The sequence below is a fragment of the Scyliorhinus canicula genome, chromosome 5 (genome assembly GCF_902713615.1).
Source record: "Scyliorhinus canicula chromosome 5, sScyCan1.1, whole genome shotgun sequence".
NCBI classification, from domain to species: domain Eukaryota; kingdom Metazoa; phylum Chordata; class Chondrichthyes; order Carcharhiniformes; family Scyliorhinidae; genus Scyliorhinus; species Scyliorhinus canicula.
This window is the reverse complement of record NC_052150.1, coordinates 45,525,589-45,547,679: the sequence shown is the minus strand read 5'-3', so window position 1 is coordinate 45,547,679 and position 22,091 is coordinate 45,525,589. Positions and strand designations below refer to the sequence as shown.

Genomic DNA, 22,091 nt, shown 5'->3' with positions numbered 1-22,091 from the left:
TCGGATTCGGGGAGGGATTCATCAAATGGGTGAGGCTGCTCTACGCGGCTCCGATGGCAAGTGTAGTTACCAATGGAAGGAGATCGGAGTACTTTAGGCTCTACCGTGGGACCAGGCAGGGGTGCCCCCTGTCCCCCTTGCTCTTTGCACTGGCGATTGAACCTTTGGCTATGGCGTTGAGGGAGTCAGGGAGATGGAGGGGTCTGGTGCGGGGTGGGGAGGAACATCGTGTATCGCTGTATGCGGACGACCTGCTGTTGTATGTGGCGGATCCAGAGGGTGGAATGCCGGGGGTGATGGAGCTGTTAGCGGAATTTGGGGGCTTCTCGGGCTATAAGTTAAATTTAGGCAAGAGTGAGGTATTTGTAGTACACCCGGGTGATCAGGAGGAGGGAATCGGGAGACTCCCATTTAAGAGGGCAGTGAAGAGTTTCAGATACCTGGGGGTGCAGGTGGCCAGGAGTTGGGGGACTCTCCATAAGCTTAATTTTACAGGCTGGTGGAGCAGATGGAGGAGGAATTTAAAAGGTGGGACATGGTGCCGCTATCGTTGGCGGGTAGAGTGCAGTCCATCAAAATGACGGTTCTCCCGAGGTTCTTGTTCCTTTTTCAGTGTTGCCCATCTTTATCCCTAGGGCCTTTTTTAGAAGGGTGACTAGCAGCATCATGAGCTTTGTTTGGGCGCATGGGACCCCGAGGGTGAAGAGGGTCTTCTTGGAGCGGGGTAGAGATGGTGGGGGGCTGGCGTTACCCAATCTCTCGGGGTATTATTGGGCGGCCAATGTGTCGATGGTGCGCAAGTGGGTAATGGAGGGGGAGGGGGCAGCATGGAAACGGATGGAGAGGGCGTCCTGTGGGGATACAAGCCTGGGGGCCCTGGTAACGGCGCCGTGGCCGCTCCCTCCTACGAGGTATACCACGAGTCCGGTGGTGGCGGCTACCCTCAAGATTTGGGGGCAGTGGAGGCGACATAGGGGAGAAGTGGGGGGCTCAATGGAGGCTCCGTTAAGGGGGAACCATAGGTTCGTCCCGGGGAACATTGATGGGGATTTCAGGGTTGGCACAGAGCGGGCATCAGACAGCTGAGGGACCTGTTTATTGATGGGAGGTTTGCGAGCCTGGGGGAGTTGGAGGAGAAATTTGGGCTCCCCCCGGGGAACATGTTCAGGTATCTGCAGGTAAAGGCATTTGCTAGGCGGCAGGTGGAGGGATTCCCTTCGCTTCCCGCGAGGGGGGTGAGCGACAGGGTGCTTTCAGGGGTCTGGGTCGGGGAGGGGAAGATATCCGATATCTACAAGGTTATGCAGGAGGCGGAGGAGGCGTCAGTAGAGGAGCTGAAAGCTAAGTGGGAGGGGGAACTGGGGGAACAGATCGAAGACGGGACATGGGCTGATGCTCTGGAGAGGGTTAATTCTTCCTCCTCGTGTGCGCGGCTTAGCCTCATCCAATTCAAGGTGCTGCATAGGGCCCACATGACTGGGACGAGGATGAGTAGGTTCTTTGGGGGTGAGGACAGGTGTGTCAGGTGCTCGGGGAGTCCAGCGAACCATGCCCATATGTTCTGGGCATGCCCGGCATTGGAGGAGTTCTGGAAGGGGGTGGCGAGGACGGTGTCGAGGGTGGTGGGATCCAGGGTCAAGCCAGGATGGGGACTCGCGATTTTTGGGGTTGGGGTGGAGCCGGGAGTGCAGGAGGCGAAAGAGGCCGGTGTGCTGGCCTTTGCGTCCCTAGTAGCCCGACGAAGGATCTTGCTACAATGGAAGGATGCGAGGCCCCCAAGCGTGGAGACCTGGATCAATGACATGGCTGGTTTCATTAAGCTAGAGAAGGTCAAATTCGCCCTGAGAGGGTCGGTACAAGGGTTCTTTAGGCGGTGGCAGCCTTTTCTCGACTTTCTGGCTCAACGGTAGGGTACAGGGACAGTAGCAGCAGCAACCCGGGCCGGGGGGGGGGGGGGGGGGGGGGGGGGGGGGGGGGGGGAAAGGGGAGGGAAAAGGGGGGGGGGCGACAATGACTATGTTTGTTTATTTAATTTTAATATATTTTAAAGTTCTTTTGTTGTTCATTGGGGTTGGGGGGTGGGGGGGATGTGATACATGCGCCGATACGGTCTGGGGGTGTCACAGTTATTATGGGTTATTTTGTTGCATTTCATTGTTTGTCATGTTTTATATTTTCTGTAAAAAATTCCAATAAAAATTATATTTAAAAAAAAGAATTTAGAGTGCAGAAGGAGGCCATTCGGCCCGTCGAGTCTGCACCGGGCCTTGGAAAGAGCACCCGACCCACGCCCACACCACCACCCTATCCCCGTAACCCAACCCCACCTTTCTGGACACTAAGGGCAATTTAGCATGGCTAATCCAACTAACCTGCACATCTTGAAATGAAATGAAAATCACTTATTGTCACAAGTAGGCTTCAAATGACGTTAATGTGAAAAACCCCTAGTCGCCACATTCTGGTGCCTGTTTGGGGAGGCTGGTACGGGAATTGAACCCGCGCTGCTGGCCTTGACCTGCTTTACATACCAGCTATTTAGCCCACTATGCTGAACCAGCCCTTTTGGGGGGAAAAACTGCACACCTAACATTTAAAAAAATCTATTTGTTTACATTAAATGCTAATGTTGAACAATGTGTGCTCAGAGCAGTGAAACACTCAACACATCTCACATCAGAGTTATTTTTAGTGTAAGTAATTAGCCTCTCAGGACCTCCTCTTAATTAGTCCCACTAATATATGTAGGGTGGTTGGAACCTTGCCTTCATCTCCTCTTTGCCTCTTTAAGAAACCTGTCAATTTCAGGATACCATTTTCATAGTAACTTCATTGCAGAGTATTTTTTTATGAATCTTTTTATTCTCCTCATTGTCAACATTTTCATGAATAAACAACCAAAGAAAAACAAATCAAAACAAATGCAATTACAATCCCTCACACACACAAACCACACCCCACTCAATATACAGACCAAAACATCCACCCACATATTCCAGGTAAAAAACACAAATTAACATTCAATCCGTAAACAGTGTAACCAAAAACAACAATAATGCCAGCCCCCACCCTCCACCCCCAAATGTTCAATGGCATCCAATTCTCGGAAGTGGATAATAAACAGCCCCCATGAATTGTGAAACCCTTCCTTCATCCCCTTCAGCTGTGACTTCACCTTCCCGAGCGTCAAAGAAATTCAAGTAGGTCCCCCCCCCCCCCCCCCCCCCCCCCCGGCCCCCGGCCGCCAAGCCGTGTCACAGGATGGAGAAGCTGACCTCCACCCCCACAGGGCCCACCTTCAGGCAATCAGCAAAGTGAAGACTAAAAACATCTGCTCCGCACCTGCCTGGTGCCCGAGCCGGTCTGACCCCCCCCCCCCCCCCCCCCCCTGCAAATGGCTTCTAAGGGCCCTGGTTCCAAGTTCACGAACACCACCCTTGAGATGACACTGAAAACCTCCCTCCAACAAACTCCTCACAATCCATGTAACTATCCTAACCGGTGGTCTCTCACCCCCCTCACCGCCTGTCCTGTCCACCATCATCATGACACTGGGTTTGCCCCCCCCCCCCCCCCCCCGTTCCATTGTTTCCATGAGCCCATCCCAGAATCCCCCCATCTACTTTCTCTCGAAAACACCTCACCCAGTATCAGAACCCTCCCCCGACTTTTCACACTTCCTGGGCTCATCGCAACCTGTTCTCCCAGGCTCCGATGGCTTTAGCCGCTCCCCCACCACACCCCTGTTTACAGGCCACCTTGAGCTGGCAAGTGTGGAGGCCCCTGGCCCGGCCTCACTCCCCTCCAATCCCCTCCCCCCTGCCCGTCCCAGGAAAACAAAGAAATCCCCTTCAACACACAACCCCAGTGTGAACATGTAAAACCCAAAGAGTCACCATTGCAAAAGAAAATCCCAAATCATACCTTTTCCAAATAGGAAACTTTACTCATTTAGCACATACAATAACGTGAGATAAAAAAATAAAGCTACAAACACTCCTCCACCCCCCTACCCTCAGTCCAAGACCAATCCTCAGTCCCATTTCTCACTTCTGCCCCAATCCTTCTGCCTTCACAAACGCATCCGTCTTGAAATAAAAGTCTCTGGAGTTGTAGGTCACCTTCAATTTAGCTGGGTACACTATGCCGAACTGCACACCGCTGTTACACAGTGCCGTCTTCACTCGGCCGAAGGCCGCCCGTCTCGTCGCCAAATCCATAACTGTGGAATCCTGGTAGATACGTATACCAGCTCCAGCCCACTGCACCTCCCATTTCTGCTTTGGCTAACACAGGACATTCTCCTTCACGCAGTACCTACAGAAACAAATATTCACTGCTCTTGGCGGCTTATTCGACTTTGGTTCAGGCCTCAACGCCCTGTGAGCCCAATCCAGTTCATACCGGGTGGAATCTTCCTCCTCCCCCAACAGCTCCGCCAACATCTTGGCAAAATATTATGTTGTGTCTTGCCCACGGCACATGGGTGCCACCATCGTCCCAGGACCCTGTTACCCCCCCCCCCCCCCCCCCCCGGGCACTCGCCCCCCCCCCCCCGGGCACCCCATCGGTCGACACCAGCGACGACCAGCCGCGACTCGCTTCGGTCACAATTGACCTGTCTCATATGCACAATCTAGCCACTGCCTCGACAAGCGTGAAGATCGATGGGCATGAGACCTCTTGTCTGCTGGACGCCGGGAGCACTGGAAGCTTCATCCATCCAGATACGGTAAGGTGCTGTTCCCTCGCGGTACACCCCGCCAATCAGAGAATCTGCCTGGCCTCCGGGTCCCACTCCGTGGCGATCCGAGGGTACTGTATAGCCACGCTCACAGTCCAGGGTGTAGAATTCAGCGGCTTCATAGAATTTACAGTGCAGGAGGCCATTCAGTCCATCGAGTCTGCACCTGCTCTTGGAAAGAGCACCCTACACACGCCCACACCTCCACCCTATCCTCATAACCTAGTTACCCCACCCAACACTAAGGGCAATTTTGAACACTAAGGACAATTTAGCATGGCCAATCCACCTGACCTGCACATCTTTGGACTGTGGGAGGAAACCGGAGCACCCGGAGGAAACCCACGCACACACGAGGAGAACATGCAGACTCTGCACAGACAGTGACCCAAGCCGGGAATGGAACCTGGGACCCTGGAGCTGTGAAGCAATTGTGCTAACCACTATGCTACCGTGCTTCCGCCTCTACGTCCTCCCCAACCTCTGCGCTGCCCTGCTACTTGGCCTGGACTTCCAGTGTAACTTCCAGAGAAACCTCCAGAGCCGAACACTGAACTTCGGTGGGCCCCTACTACCCCTTACTGTGTGCGGCCTCGCAACCCTAAAGGTCGACCCACCTTCCCTATTCGCAAACCTAACCCCGGATTGCAAACCCGTCGCCACCAGGAGCAGGCGGTACAGCACCCAGGACAGGACCTTCATCAGGTCCGAGGTCCAGCGGCTGCTTCGGGAGGGCATTATCGAGGCCAGCAAGAGCTCCTCGAGAGTCCAAGTAATAGTGGTGAAAACTGGGGAGAAACACCGAATGGTCGTGGACTGCAGCCAGACCATCAATCGGTACACGCAGCTCGACGCGTACCCCCTCCCACGCATATCTGATATGGTCAATCAGATTGCACAGTACCGGGTCTTCTCAACTGTAGACCTAAAATCCGCCTACCACCAGCTCCCCATCCGTAAGGCGGACCGCCCATACACTGCCTTCGAGGCAGTGGTTGCCTCTACCACTTTCTCAGGGTTCCCTTTGGCGTCACCAACGGGGTCTCGGTCTTCCAAAGGGAGATGGACTGAATGGTCGACTGGTACGGGTTGCGGGCCACTTTCCCGGACCTAAACAATGTTACCATCTGCGGCCACGACCAGCAGGACCATGACGCCAATTGTGCCACATTTCTCCACACCACCTCTCTCCTAAACCTCACCTATAACAAGGAGAAGTGCGTATTCAGCACAAACCGCTTAGCCATCCTCGGCGATGTGGTCCAGAACGGAGTTCTGGGCCCAATGCCAACCGCATGCGCCCCCTCATGGAGCTCCCCCTTCCCCACTGCCCCAAGGCCCTCAAGCGCTGCCTGGGGTTCTTTTCTTACAACGCCCAGTGGGTCCCAAACTATGCGGACAAGGCCCGCCCACTCATCCAGTCCACCCTTTTTCTCCTGACGGCTGAGGCTCAACAGGCCTTCAACCGTATTAGAGCCGACATCGCCAAGGCCGCGATGCACGCAGTCGACGAGACGTTACCCTTTCCAGTGGAGAGCGACTCATCAGATGTCGTTCTAGCCGCCACGCTCAATCAGGCAGGCAGGTCCGTGGCATTCTTTTCCCGCACCCTTCAGGCCTCTGAATTTCGGCACTCCTCCGTCGAGAAAGAGGCCCAAGTCATCGTTGAAGCGGTGCGTCATTGGAGGCATTACCTGGCCGGCAGGAGATTCACTGTCCTCACTGACCAACGGTCGATAGCCTTTATGTTTAACACACAACGAGGCAAGATCAGGAACAATAAAATCTTGAGGTGGAGGATCGAGTTCTCCACCTACAACTACAAGATGTCGTATCGCCCCGGTAAGCTCAACGAGTCCCCAGATGCCCTATCCCGAGGTACAGGTGCCAGCGCACAGGTGGACCGACTCTGGACCCTGCACGACAACCTTTGTCACCCGGGAGTCACACGGTTGTACCACTTCATAAAGGCCCAAAATCTGCCCTACTCCGTCGAGGAAGTCAGGGCAATCACCAGAGACTGCCAGGTCTGTGCAGAGTGCAATCCGCACTTCTACCAGCCGGACCGCGCACGCCTGGTGAAGGCCTCCCCCCCCTTTGAACGCCTCAGCGTGGATTTCAAAGAGCCCCTCCCCTCCACCGACCGTAACACGTACTTCCTCAGTGTGGTCGATGAGTACTCCAGATTCCTCTTCACCATCCCATGCCCCGCATGAGGTCTGCCACCATCATCAAAGCCCTCAACACCATCTTTGCTCTGTTCGGCTTCCCTGCTTACATCCACAGTGACAGGGGATCCTCATTCATGAGTGATGAGCTGCGTCAGTTTCTGCTCAGCAGGGGTATCGCCTCCAGGAGGACGACCAGCTATAACCAACGGGGAAATGGGCAGGTGGAGAGGAAGAACGGGATGGTCTGGAGGGCCGTCCAGCTGGCCCTATGGTCCAGAAATCTCCTGGCCTCTTGCTGGCAGGAGGTCCTCCCCGATGCACTACACTCCATTCGGTCGCTCCTATGCACTGCGACCAATGACACACCCCATGAACGTCTCTTTGCCTTCCCTAGGAAGACCACACCTGGGGTGTCGCTCGCGACGTGGTTCGCAGCTCCAGGACCCGTACTCCTCCGTAAGCACATACGACTCCACAAGGCGGACCCGTTGGTTGAAAGGGTTCAGTTACTCCATGCTAACCCCCAGTACGCCTACGTGGCGTACCCCGATGGCCGCCAGGATACTGTCTCCCTCAGGGACCTGGCACCAGCAGGTTCCACACACACACCTCCGGCCCAGCGCAACCCACCCCACCCTCTGCGCATCCAGAAGAACCCCCCCCCCTCCCAGGACCATCCGTCCTTCCCCTGCCCATGCCCGAGGATGAAGAAGATTTCGGCATGCTCCCGGAGTCACCGTGGATCAGACCACCACCAGAAACGCCACCACCACTGTGTCGCTCCCAACGTCACATCAAGGCCCAGGACCGGCTAAACCTGTAATTGGTTCGGGACTGTTAAAGCTTGTACTGGACTTCAAAAATGTTTTTTTGCCTCTGCATATTAAACTTGCTCTGTATATAATTCTCCGCCACCCCTGTCGGAATCAATTTTAACAGGGGGCGAATGTGGTAATCACCACTGTTGTGTATATTAGGAGATGTGTGGTAAAACCCTGAACTACAGGTACAGGGGTAGTCCCTGCCTGCTGGTTCCGCCCAGTAGGCGGAGTATAAATATGTGTGCTCCCTGTACAGCAGCCTTTTCGCCAGCTGCTGTAGGAGGCCACACATCGCAGAGCAATAAAGCCTCAGTTGTATTCAACTCTCGCCTCTGTACAATTGATCATGCATCAGGCCCTCCACCCCTTCAGGCAAGCCTACAATCCTCAGATTTTGCCGCCTAGCTGTTTTCCAGATCCTCCACATTGGCTTGCAGACCCTTTTTGGCCTCCACTACCCTCTGCAGCTCCTCACCCATCGAGGTAAGCTGATCGCTGTGTTGCAATAAGACCTCTTCCACTCCCTTCACTCACCCTGCAACGCACCTCGCCTAATGTCCTCGACACTGCCGCTTTCTGCCGGGGCAATCTCCTCCTCCACCAGCACCTTCAATGCTGCCTTCATCACCTCCATGTGCTTTGCAAACTGTTTTTCAAGTTACAACGCTGTCACCTCAGTCATCTTCTCTGCCGTGAACAGTGTAGCCCCACCCAGTGACCCAGCCTCCATCAACATTCCAGTTGCCGAACCGACCCTTCCACTTGCTGGCGAACCTACATTCGCCCCCTTCTCCAAGGCAGCTTTCCTTTGGGTTTTGGACATCCTCCTTCCTTATGTTTTCCTGCATTTATTAACAAAAAATAGCTCCTGGGACCAGGCATTAAATTCTAAAAAATCCAACGTGCGACTTCCTCGTACATGCCACCACTGGAGGTCCCCTTAATTGCAGAGTTAATGTAAGCCTACTTGTGACAATAATAAAGATCATTATTATCTTCTTCTGATCAGCTCCTACTTTCTGGAAAATTGCCCCTCTTCAAATAAGGTGAATGTTATGCTTCTGTGATCCTCGTGTGCAGTCTTAACCACCAGAAAATTGATGGACAGAAAACCAAGGACTGTGCCCACACGCTATTCCAGTATGCGCTCCTTGTGGGTGAAGCTTCATGTCAGAAGCAGTGATTTTACACTGGATTGACTTGCAATTATTTATATATAATTGGTAGATTTCAGGGAACATGATATTTTGCTATTTATAAAGTGCAAAGCTGTCTGCCTTGGATACGAGACTCAGATGGGGTTTACATATAATAAATAGATCAATTTAAATGTGATGAAAACACATTGGAAATTGGGGTGATGGAAACAGTGTGACACAAAACGTTACCTGGAGTGAATGTGACACTTATAAGAAGGGTGCAACTTTCAGCACTTAGATTCTCCAAATCTAAGTGCTGAAAGTTGCACCCTTCTTATAAGTAATAAGACACTTATATTATTACAAATCTGAATCATTCATGGGGGACTTTCCAACCCTATTCTTCCCTTGAAGCTCCCACCTCTGTGTCCAAACTCCAAAAACTACATTCACAGTACATTTCAGGTCCCAGCCGGGGCTACTCATAATCAGCTCCCATCCGGACCGACTTTTATGCTGGAGTCCATTTACTCCGCTGATGGGCCCCCGTCCCTCAGCGGGGAAGCTCGTATTCCACAAGGCTAATGGGTCCGTCGCTGTAAGTCTCGTGCTGGTCATAACGCTGAGGGACTGTTTAAGAGCAGGCGGGATGGAGGAGAGAAAAATTCCAGGCAGAGAGTCTACAAACCTGCGTGAAGTTCCCTGTTTCAGAAAAGAGACTGCTGGAGTAATGTCATCATAGATATCATGGAATTTACAGTGCAGAAGGAGGCCATTCGACCCATCGAGTCTGCACCGGCTCTTGGAAAGAGCACCCTACCCAAGGTCAACACCTCCATCTTATCCCCATAACCCAGTAACCCCACCCAACACTAAGGGCAATTTTGGACACTAAGGGCAATTTAGCATGGCCAATCCACCTAACCTGCACATCTTTGGACTGTGGGAGGAAACCGGAGCACCCGGAGGAAACCCATGCACACACGGGGAGGATATGTAGACGCGACACAGACAGTGACCTAAGCCGGAATCGAACCTGGGACCCTGGAGCTGTGAAGCAATTGTGCTTTCCACAAGGCTGTAAGAGAACTACCTTTACATTAATTTGGCTAAATAGTGATTCCCTTACTACCACCCATCAATCATAATGTTTCATTTTGTCTTTGGCTGTGACTGTTTTTGTGAGGACATGTATTTCCTCACCAACCTCTTTTTTTTCTCTCCCTATTTTGAGTGGGTCATTGAATTTGATTTGGGATGGTGTTCGCCCCAAAACAGGAATTATTGACCCGGGGGGGGGGGATTAGGGATTAACTCAATCACCCAGCAGTTGTTTGTAAAAAGAAGGCTGCTTTATTAATATTTAAATTACCCACAAAGAAAGGAGGAAGTTCTACGCTCGGTTTCCTGCCGGTTTAATCACAAGCCTCCCATGGGTGGAGGCAGCGAGTGACGTGGTGCCTGTTGAGGTAGCTCGCTTCAAAAAGAAAGTCGGCTAAGTGTTTTCATTTTCTTGCTCCGCAAATTGAAGCCTGTCGGAAACTCGGGAGGGCATGCACACTCGCTGTGAGGAGGAGCCCGCCTGAGGTTGGAAGGCTCCTCTTTGCTTGAGGTGTGGAGGACCCCCTAGATTTTCCAGTAAGGCTGCCGCTCGCTGGGACGTGTTCAGTTGCTGTGGAGCCTTGACCACACTGCCGAGCCACCGAGAGAAAGCGGCAGCCGCTGAAAAGTAGCCCTGTGTTCCTCTCCGCGTCTGGTGTCTCCAAGGTACACAGGTCGGCTTTCGACCAGCAAGGCTGCACGTCAGCTTCAGCAGGCAGACCGCTTCTCCTCCAGAGGCTGGACCTCCGAGCCGTTCAGAGGTATGGATGAAATGTGAAATTAAAATAAGTGTTCAACATTGATCTTTTTGTTTGGGTGGGGGGAGAGGGGGGGGGGGGGGAATTCAAATCTTGTGCCGTATTTGCAAAAAAAAAAATAGCGGGTCCTCACCTCATAAAACCTTTGTATTTTGTATGTTTATCCATTGTGCCGCAGCATTTATGAACGGCAACATATTTATTTGGGAATCTTAAAAAACAAAAGTCCATTTGCAAGTCTGCCGTCAACAGATCTTTTGATAACATTCAAATCACGATGCCTTCTCACGGAACCACATTTGGAAGTGTTTTGGCAAAACAGCTGACGTGATTTCTCGCACCCCCTCAAATACCTCGTTTTATTGTCTGGTCTGGTCATTTATTTATTTATTTATGCTTGGCCAATATCTAACCGCGCTCCTTACTGTTTTCAAAACCAAAGATATTTTGCGGGCGCGGGGTTAACCCATTGAGGGCTGTGGCCACACCTGGATCAGAATCTCCCAACTCGTCCTCCTCCCTCCCCCCCCCCCCCCTTACGCGGTGGACTGATCTGTGCCTGGGACGAACCATATCCCTGTGACAGCGGGTTTGCATGCTGTGCCCTGAGATTTTACTGAGGTGGGTAGAGTCATTTTGTCCTGACATCTGTTGCTGCCAGTACTTTTGGAGGGTCTATTGGTGTTATGTGCGTTGGGTGTGACCTGAGACACAACAGGTTAGTCTCAAACTAGGGGCATGAATCAAGTGGAGTTCGTCTGGATGATCTGGATAGTTTCCATTGTTGTGAATTTGCTATGGAATTGTCTCATAGGCTTGTGAGGGTGGGTGGGGGGGAGGGAGGGAGGGGGGCGGCTGGGGAAATAGACGGCGCGACCTACCGGAAACGTTTCTCAGTGTCATTACAGGCGGGTTTGGCTGGGGGATTCTCCCCAGCTCTTGTCAGCGAGTTCCCAACCCCCAGGTCTTGCCACACCCCCTTTCAGGGCCTCGCCCTTTTATATGCCCCTCATTCCTCCTTTCATGGGCATGGCTGCCCTCAGGCTCTGCCACCCTGGTACCACTCTTGCCACCTGAGCACCTTGGCAGTACCAGGGTAGCAGTGCCAAGGTGCTAACCTGGCATTACCAAGGTGGCTGGGTGTCAGTGGGAGAGTTGGGATGCCACCCTGCCCTGTCCCTGACCACTCGGGGGTGGGGGGGCTCCAATGGCCTTGGAGACCCCCCAGGTGCTGTTCCGTGCAGCACTAATCGGCACCCGGCTAGGGTCTCCCTGGGGAGGCCGGTAGATACCTGGAACGGGTTAGATACAGCAATCTCACTTAGCCCTGCGGGACTGGGTGAGACCCAGATTGCGACACCACGCAAGATCTGGTCAGATCTCGCGAGGTGTATCAACCATCGGGAAGCCTGAGGGTGGACTCTCCCAGCATCTACTAGCCACGTTGCGCCCCTTTTGAGTGGGATGCGGCCTGTGGATCGCGCCATGGTCTTCTGGTTCTGCCACTGGCAGATGATTGCACACTGTGCTGGGATAATTTGACTCCCATCTACATCATGGTGGTAAGCATTGTCTCAGCTGGCACAATGGAGGCTTGCTGGCGAAAGGCTATGACTGGGTCTCGGGGAAGGACATTCCTTTGTTTAAAAGAAAAGGACAGGATGGTGGGAATACTGGGCCCCACCATTGTAAACGTGGCCTGATTTCAATTTTAAAGTAAGGAACAACTTGGCTAATGGCCACACGGGTACAGTTTCTGGTACTTGAGCCACATCAGAGAAGAGCACGAACAGATCTGTTTAAATGCAATGCTCAGGAGATAACCATCTTGCACCTGGTCGTGTTGTCACAATAAGAGATCGGTTTGGTGAAGCAACAGCTTTACTCGTGTGCTCCTCTCAGCCAGCACAAGGTTTAGTAGCTCCGCCACCCTGCCCCTGTCAGGAAGGGCCTTCCCTGTTCAGGATCCCTGGACAAATCTGCCACCAGCAACAAAAGCGGAGGAAAAAACTAGCATGCTGCATAAGATAACCGGAGAAACACTTGGTTTATATAATGCTTTACAACTTATGTAGTTTGAAATGTAGCTGCTTTCTAACGTAGATGAGGAGATAAAGGGAAATTTCTACACGGGTTAATGGTGAGCTGGAATGTATTGCCTGAAAAAAGGGTGGTGGAAGCAGATTCAGTAAAAACTTCCAAAAGGAAATTGGATAATACTTGAAAATGAAAGATTTGCAGGGCTGTGTGAAAAGAGCAGAGGAGTGTAACTGATAGCATAACTCTCTCTTGTTCTAATGATGAGCCAAATGTTGGCCTTGTGCTGTATGATTCTATATTGCTGGACTAACCCCCCCCCCCCCCCCCCCCCCCCCCCCATCCCGTACCGTCCACAGTATTCAGAAAATGGGATATTAAATCAAAACAAAAATCCTAGCCAATTCATAGGAAGTATAGTGCTCTTATTCTCAGAGTGGTGGCCACCGGAATTTTCCATTGCCAGTTCGGTTCAGGGAAAAGTAATCTTTTATAATTAATTGCTTAAACTAATATATTATCTCTACTGTCAATGTAGAGATAGAGGGCGCAATCCAAAAGCCGCGTTGCACTGAAAGGCGGTGCAGTGTGGTCAAGCTGGGAGACCCCGCACTCAGAATCGATCCGGCTTACAATTCCTCGCAAGATCTAACGCAATCTCGCGAGTCATTGCGATGTATATTCCGCCCATCACGTTTTGGCAAATCTGCATATTTGAGCGAGATAGTCAGTCTCAGTTTAATGTGCAGAATGCCAAGGTACCCGAGACTTTGAGATTTATCCCCTTCGCCTCGGAGACCTTGGGCAAGCTCTGTTTGGTACTGGCCTCCACAAACGGGAACCACAAAAACGGCACTTGCGAGGGTCTCCCCGGGGATTGGAGGCCTCCAGCTGCATGCCCTTTGGGCAGGGTGGTGCCCTGGCACTGTTGGTGCCACCTGGGCACCTTGGCTGTACCACCTGGGTGCCAGCCTGGCACGGTAAAGGTGCCCAGGTGGCACTGCCAGCTGGCATGGGCACTGCCAGGTTGGCAATGTCAAGGTGCCAAGCTGGCATTTTATGCACGTGCACGATTGGGCTGCGGGTGCCCTGTGTGGGTGTTTGGGATGGGCGGGGAAGGACAGGGACCTTCCCATAGTGCATTCGGGCTGTGGGGGTTGGGGTCACTTCGGGAGCCTCAGATCGGGACAGCACATTGGGGAGTTCTGGCGAGCGGAGCTCCTTGGTGTAGAAAACGGTGCTGGCTTCGACCACTCATTCCCCACTGAGGCCCCTTATACAATGCGAGTCGTTTTGTATAGCCATGTGTTTTTTGGCGCTGGCTATGGGACGTTGTTCCAATTAGTTGAATTGCACCCAGAGAATAACTGAAAGTCGGATAGATTTTCCAGGAGCGAAGTTCAAGGTCTTCCTTTAATGTAAGACCAATCTGGAAAGGTTCCAGTGCGTTGCCCACAGTGGATGCAGTATTTCTTTAAGATGGGCAAGGCTGGGTTTCTATTGGTGATATAGACGGTGAGGGTATTCAAACCCCCTTGTATAATCTAAAAGTGCAAAATAGATAAGTGTCTGTCCACCTGAGAGATTTACCTATAGATGGGATCAATTTGATTTTTGATGAGAAAGAGAAGATGGGGGAAATGTAATTTGATTTGGATCCAGTTACCAACTTAACTCATTAGCTTGAATCTAGCTTTTATTTGACCATGTTGTCAATTGGGTTATATCTCTGTCAGATAGGGAACATTAGCTGGGACCCTATTGATCCCTAGCCTCCTTTCCAAGCCCTACTTTGGCAAATAAGAGCAATGACATTTTCGGAACCTTGCTGGTAATGATGCATAACCAGGAGTATGCTGGAAATGACGCCACACCCAGTTACTGTTGGTCAGTGGGGGGAAGAACCCATCTGATGTTCTCCTTTTTAATCCCTTCTCTTCTCTTGACTGGGATTGGGCCAGAGGTGACCAGCCATCTGCTATCTTCCACCATATAGTCATCCTTTTTATATGTAAGCTTAATCAGTAAATGTTGGTGTCATATGTGGCTTTGGGATACCGTAAAGCCTTGCTTTGTCATGTCTTCATCTGAAGTCAAAACCAAGGTCTTCTCGTCAAGTGTGACTGGATCGTGATTAAGCAAGGGAATCCCTGCTGTTTTCATGATGTCACTATCTTTGCTCCTTCTACTGACTGAGCAGTGAGTATGAATGACTTTGTTTATTCTTTCATGGGATGCAACATTGATTGCCCATCCCTAATTACCCTTGAGAAGGTGGTTGTGAGTTCCCTTCTTGAATCGCTGTTGTCCATGTGGTGTGGTTATAGGCACAGTGCTGTTAGGTAGGGAGTTCTGTAGTTCAGATCTAGTGAGAACATGTAGTCATGGTGTATTCATATTCGTGGTTTGCATGTTCAGTGTTACATTTTGGGTTGGCTCAGTTGCTAGTATTCTTGCTAATGAGTCAGAAGGTTGTGATTTAAAGTTCTAGTGCAGATTCAAGCATGTAACCTAGGTTTACAGATCAGTGCAGTACTGGGAGAATGGTGCATTTTTTTTGGGAGATGCTATCTTTGACTAAACATAGCTGCATCTGCCAGCTCAGCTAGATGTAAAAGATGAAAGATCTTCCAACTGTCTTCATAGAAGGTCCAATTGGCATTTATTCCTCTACCAGCAAAGCCCAAAAAATTAAATTGGCCGACCATTCATTTGCTTCTCGTGGGACTGTGGTTTGCGCAAATTAAATTTTGAGTTTACATACTGAACAACAATGACTGTGTCAGAATTAGTGAACCAATGATGAATCAAAGTTCGTTCATCTCTATGTTCATTCTTGCACAAAAATCCGTGCATGGGTTTCCTCTGGGCATGCCGGTTTCCTCCTACAAGTCCCAAAAGACGTGCTATTAGATAATTTGGGCATTCTGAATTCTACCTCGGTGTACCCAAACAGGCGCTGTGGTGTGGCGACTAGGGGATTTTCACTAACTTCATTGCAGTGTTAATGTATGCCTCCTTGTGACAATAATAAAGATGATTATTTGTTAAAAATCAATGGTGACACTGCAGTGCAGTACTGAGGGAGCCTTGCACTGTCAGAGGTGCTGTCATTCAGATGAGACATTAAAACCTCGTGCCCTCTCAGTTGTACGCAGCCGAGTCCACTGCATTATTTCGAAGAAGAGCATGGGGTCGTTTCCCTGGTGTTGTGGTCCCTGGTGTTCTGGTCAATATTTATCATTCGCTCAACGTCACATTGCTGTATATGGGTGCTTGCTGTGCATAAACTGGCTGCGCAGCTCCCACATTACAAGTGACTAGGCTTCAAATATCTGTGTCTTTTCCCACTTTCACTTCACCTTTTTAACTTTCTTTGATAAATATCATCCGTAACTGGGATTCCTGTTTGTGTACTGTGAACAAATTTGATTATATCATGGTACATGAATAGTATAATTATGTGAACGACATCAATTTGCATGTCTTATTAATATGGCACAAGTTGTTTAATGCTGATATGTATTTTAGAACAGCAAGTTAGAAACAAATATAGAAGGAAGCAACTGAGTTATTGGCAGACTAAAACCTAAACAAGGTAATGTATCGATGTGGGGAGGTAATGTGTCTGGATCTGGATGGGGAAACCTCAAGAGATTGAGGTACTGTTTTGTAGTGCTTGCAGTGGAGGATTATTATCTGGATATAAAATGTGGTGTTTGAGTAAAGTGAAATAACTGCGGATAAATTAGTTTGCATATGTCTAGGGGCAATTGTTGCCTGTAACATGAGTTGAATGGTGTCTAATTGAAGTAATAATGGTTAGTGTTAAATCTTCATTGTTACGAAGGCCATATACAGGATCTTACCAAGACCTGTTGCTACATGTTCAATATGTAAATTGGCCAGACAGTGATTCTCCACACCCTTATAGTGGAATGTATGTCACAAGTGCATGTGGTAAGAATCTGAGTCAGAAGAAATTTCAGTGCAGGAGGCCATTTGGCCCAACACCCTTTTTGCTTGTTCTTCAACTAGAACTGTCTTCAATGATCCAGTTTGTTTTGTTTTTCTCTACATCTTTGACATTCTTCCATTTCACATTTATCTAGTTCTAAATTATTTCATGGTATCCGCTTGAAAGCGATTTGTAGTAAATCACTGCGGTTCTCTATATGAAAAGAAAGCTTTTGACTCCTTCACTTGTCATTTGTCCCATGGTGATCTTTAAACTTATGTCCTCCATGTTACTAATTCACCGATTGTTTTGCAGTATGGAAGCATTTATTGGATGTTTCCATGAAATTGATTCAAACCATTTGGTGAAGTGTGACACTAGACATTAATTATTTTCTTGATTGTAGGTTTATTCATACGATGCAACATTGCAGCTCTCTGCCAATCGAACCAACTGTCCCAGCAGTAATTTTATATTTAAGCCTACAGCACCTGGTATTCGCACGCAGTATCCCAGCCAAGTACTGAATCTGTTTCTCTTCTGAGATAGCAGTTGTTTAAGTTGCGTATGGCCCTAGGCTTATCAAGCTCAGTGTTTCATTCAGTTACCAATTGGTGCCTGTCTTTGTTTAGATGGTTGGTTGTGGGATTTGAACTCTCCTCAGCTGAGAACATACCCAGGCCTTTGCACTGTGAGCCCCAATATCATTACCACGATGCTATCATGTCCTGTCGCAGTCCCCACTTATACTCTTTTGATAACCAATTAAAAAAACTAATTAATAAAAACAAGTTAACAGCACCTTAAAGGGTTACACAAGTAAAAAACAAAATCTTCAATATAAACTTCAATCAAATTAATAATGTAATAGGGCTGATGATGCGCACTCGCGCCTGCGGTGGTCACCAGTTGCAGAAGTGTCCTTTTTTATATGCTATTTTGAGAGAAAACAATGTCGGTAAAATAAGTTAACAATGAAGAGGGATGACGGCCTTTGATAGGGCACTGTAACAAACCAAAACTTCAAATTAAAATGTTACTCCTGGAGACTAATGGTGCATTCTTGCCCCTGTGGTGCCCACTTGTCATGGAAGATTCCCTTTTTATATGCTCTTTTTAAAACCGTAAACTACTGGAATAAACTAATTTAAAAAAAAAAACGAAATTAGTTTCATGTATTGAGAGGGGTGACAGTTCCTGGTGGGGCACTGGAAGAGAAATCAATGTCAAAGGAAACAAACTAAATCAAAATATAATTTCCGGAGCTGCTGATGCACCCCAACCCCTGTGGCCCCCACTGGTCGCAGAAAAGCGTACTGACAGTCACTACGTGCTCCTCCCCAGGAACACCTGGACATAAACGTAGCTACGGTAAAGGGCAGACAGTTGGGAGTCTGTTTTATGTGTGCTCAAATACAGTCAATTAAATTAATACCCTCCCATCTGTTTATCCTTGCAGTGCAGAAGGAGGCCATTTGGCCCATCAGGTCTGCACTAACCCTTTTAAAGACCACTCTACCTGGGTCCAATCCCTCGCCCTATCCCCGTAACCCACCTAGGGGAAATTTAGCATGGCCAATCCACCTAACCTGCACATCTTTGGACTGTGGGAGGAAACCAGAACACCCGGAGGAAACCCACACAGACACCGGGGGGGGGAAGAAGAGAGAGAGAGTGCAAATTCCACACAGTCACCCAAGGTCGGAATCAAACCCGGGTCCCTGTCAGAGGCAGCAGTGCTAACCACTGTGCCATAGAACATTACAGCGCAGTACAGGCCCTTCAGCACTCGATGTTGCGCCGACCTGTGAAACCACTCTAAAGCCCATTTACATTATTCCCTTATCATCCATATGTTTATCCAATTACCATTTAAATGTCCTTAATGTTGGCGAGTCCACTACTGTTGCAGGAAGGCCATTCCACGTTCTTACTACTCTCTGGTAAATCTCCTCTGCACCCTTTCCAATGCTTCCACATCCTTCCTATAATGCGGCGACCAGAACTGCACGCAGTACTCCAAATGCGGCCGCACCAGAGTTTTGTACAGCTGCAACATGACCTCGTGGCTTATCCTTCCGCACTGTCTACAACTCCACCGACTTTGGTGTCTTCTGCAAATTTACTCACCCATCCTTCCACGCCCTCCTCCAGGTCATTTATAAAAATGACAAACAGCAGTGGCCCCAAAACAGAACCTTGTGGTACACCTCTAGTAACTGAACTCCAGGCTGGACATTTCCCATCAACCACTACTCTGTCTTCTTACAGCGAGCCAATTTCTGATCCAAACTTCTAAATCACCCTAAATCCCATGCCTCCATATTTTCTGCAATAGCCTACCGTGGGGAACCTTCTCAAACGCTTTACTGAAATCCACATACACCACATCAACTGCTTTACCCTCGTCCACCTGTTTAGTCACCTTCTCAAATAACTCGATAAGGTTTGTGAGGCACGACCTACCCTTCACAAAACCGTGTTGACTATCCCTAATCAAATTATTCCTTTCTAGATGATTATAAATCCTATCTCTTATAAACCTTTCCAAGACAACAGAAGTAAGGCTCTCTGGTCTATAGTTACTGGGGTTGTCTCTACTCCCCTTCTTGAACAAGGGGACAACATTTGCTATCCTCCAGTCTTCTGGCACTATTCCTGTAGACAATGACAACATAAAGATCAAAGGCTCAGCAATCTTCTCCCTAGCTTACCAGAGAATCCTAGAATAAATCCCATCCGGCCCAGGGGACTTGTCAACTTTCACAATTTCCAGAATTGCTAACACCTCTTCCTTATGAACCTCAAGCCCTTCTAGTATAGTAGCCTGCATCTCAGTATTCTCCTTGACAACATTGTCTTTTTCTTGCGTGAATACTGATGAAAAATATTGATTTATCACCTCTCCTATCTCCTCTGACTCCACGCACAACTTCCCACTACTGTCCTTGACTGGCCCTACTCTTACCCTAGGCATTCTTTTATTCCTGACATACCTATGGAAAGCTTTAGGGTTATCTTTGATCCTACCTGCCAAAGACTTCTCATGTCCCCTCCTGGCTCTTCTTAGCTCTCTCTTTAGGTCCTTCCTAGCTAACTTGTAACTCTTGAGCGCCCTAACTGAACCTTTACGTCTCATCTTTACATAAGTCTCCTTCTTCCTCTTGACAAGTGATTCAACTACTTTAGTAAACCACGCTTCCCTCGCTCGACCACTTCCTCCCTGCCTGACAGGTACATACTTATCAAGGACACGCAGTAGCTGTTCCTTGAACGAGCTCCACATTTCAATCGTGCACATCCCCTGCAGTTTCCTTCCCCATCCTATGCATCCTAAGTCTTGTCTCATCGCATCATAATTGCCTTTCCCCCAGCTATAACTCTTGCCCTGCGGTATATACCTATCCCTTTCCATCGTTAAAGTAAACGTAACTGAATTGTGGTCACTATCACCAAAGTGCTCACCTACCTCCAAATCTAACGCCTGTCCTGGTTCATTACCCAGTACCAAATCCAATGTGGTCTCTCGTCTTGTAGGCCTATCTACATTCTGTGTCAGGAAACCCTCCTGCACACATTGGACAAAAACAGACCCATCTAAAGTACTCGATCTATCGCGTTTCCAGTCAATATATCTGGAAAGTTAAAGTCCCCCATAACAACTACCCTGTTACTTTCGTTCCTATCCAGAATCATCTTTGCAATCCTTTCCTCTACATCTCTGGAACTTTTCGGAGGCCTGTAGAAAACTCCCAACAGGGTGACCTCTCCTTTCCTGTTTCTAACCTCAGCCCATACTACCTCAGTAGACGGGTCCTCATCAAACGTCCTTTCTGCCACCGTAATACTGTCCTTGACTAACAATGCCACCCCTCCCCCTCTTTTACCACCTTCTCTGAGCTTACTGAAATATCTAAACCCTGGAACCTGCAACAACCATTCCTGTCCCTGCTTTAGCCATGTCTCCGAAATGGCCACAACATCGAAGTCCCAGGTACCAACCCATGCTGCAAGTTCACCCACCTTATTCCGGATGCTCCTGGCATTGAAGTAGACACATTTTAAACCACCATCCTGCCTGCCGGTAAACTCCTCCAACCTTGAAACCTTACTCATGACCTCACTACCCTCAACCTCCTGTATACTGGAGCTACAATTCAGGTTCCCAACCCCCTGCTAAATTAGTTTAAATCCTCACGAAGGGCATTAGCAAACTTCCCCCCCAGGATATTGGTACCCCTCTGGTCCAGGTGTAGACCATCCCGTTTGTAGAGGTCCCACCTACCCCAGAATGAGCCCCAATTATCCAGGTATCTGAAACCCTCCCTCCTGCACCATGGCTGTAGCCACGTGTTCAACTGCTCTCTCTCCCTATTCCTTGTCTCGCTGGCACGGGTAACAACCCAGAGATAATAACTCTGTTTGTTCTAGCTCTTAAGTTTCCACCCTAGTTCCCTGAATTCCTGCCTTACATTCCTATCCCTTTTCCTACCTATGTTGTTGGTGCCTATGTGGACCACAACTTGGGGCTGCTCCCCATTAAGGATCCCAAAAACACGATCCGAGACATCATGGACCCTGGCACCTGGGAGGCAACACATCAACTGCGAGTCTCTCTCATTCCCACAGAATTTCCTATCTATCCCCCTAACTATGGAGTCTCCAATGTCTAATGCTCTACTCCTCTCTCCCCTTCCCTTCTGAGCAAGGGAAGACTCTGTGCCAGAGACCTGTACCCCATGGCTTACCCCTGGTAAGGTGTCCTCCTCCCACCAGTATCCAAAGCGGTATACTTGTTACTTAGGGGAACAACCACAGGGGATCCCTGTACTGACTGCTTCCTCCCAGCTCTTCTCACCATCACCTGTCTATCTACATTCTTCGGAGTAACTACATCCCTGATGCTTCTATCTATGGCCACCTCATTTTACAAATGTATGCAATCATGCTGCCCCACTAATCTTAAGACAATTGACATAACATTTAAGACTTTTTTTCATTTTGTCGATTCTTGAAAGTAGCCCTAGAATAACCCACAACTGAGGCAAGATGGAAATAAAATATCTTGGCTTATCATCTCCCCTTTTTCTTTTCTGAACATAGTTGTAACATTTGCCTCCTCCCACTTCTTGGGAATTAAACCCATTACCAAAGATTTGGTGAAAAACGTTTGACTTGCCTGTCTGCTTTCTCGTATCCACTTGATTCAGTATTCTGTGATGTATACCTTCTGGATCTCCCCCAATGCATCTGCTGCATTACTCATCCCTATCAGAGCTTAAAATACAGCCCTAGTTGTGTAGTCCATCTATTAAATACTGCTACAAGACTTCGGTAATCAAGTGCCTTGTCTAAGCAGATC

General features: G+C 49.2%; 1 protein-coding gene across 2 annotated transcripts in view; it reads left to right on the top strand.

Annotated features, from left to right (window-relative positions):
• The first annotated feature begins 10,306 nt into the window (after window positions 1-10,306).
• Window positions 10,307-22,091, top strand: part of LOC119965943 (E3 ubiquitin-protein ligase RNF144B-like) — an 81,369-nt gene continuing 69,584 nt past the window's right edge. For both annotated transcript variants that reach the window (XM_038796973.1, XM_038796975.1), the window contains exon 1: window positions 10,307-10,737. The gene's annotated coding sequence lies outside the window, so the exon portion shown is untranslated. The remainder of the gene's footprint in view (window positions 10,738-22,091) is intronic.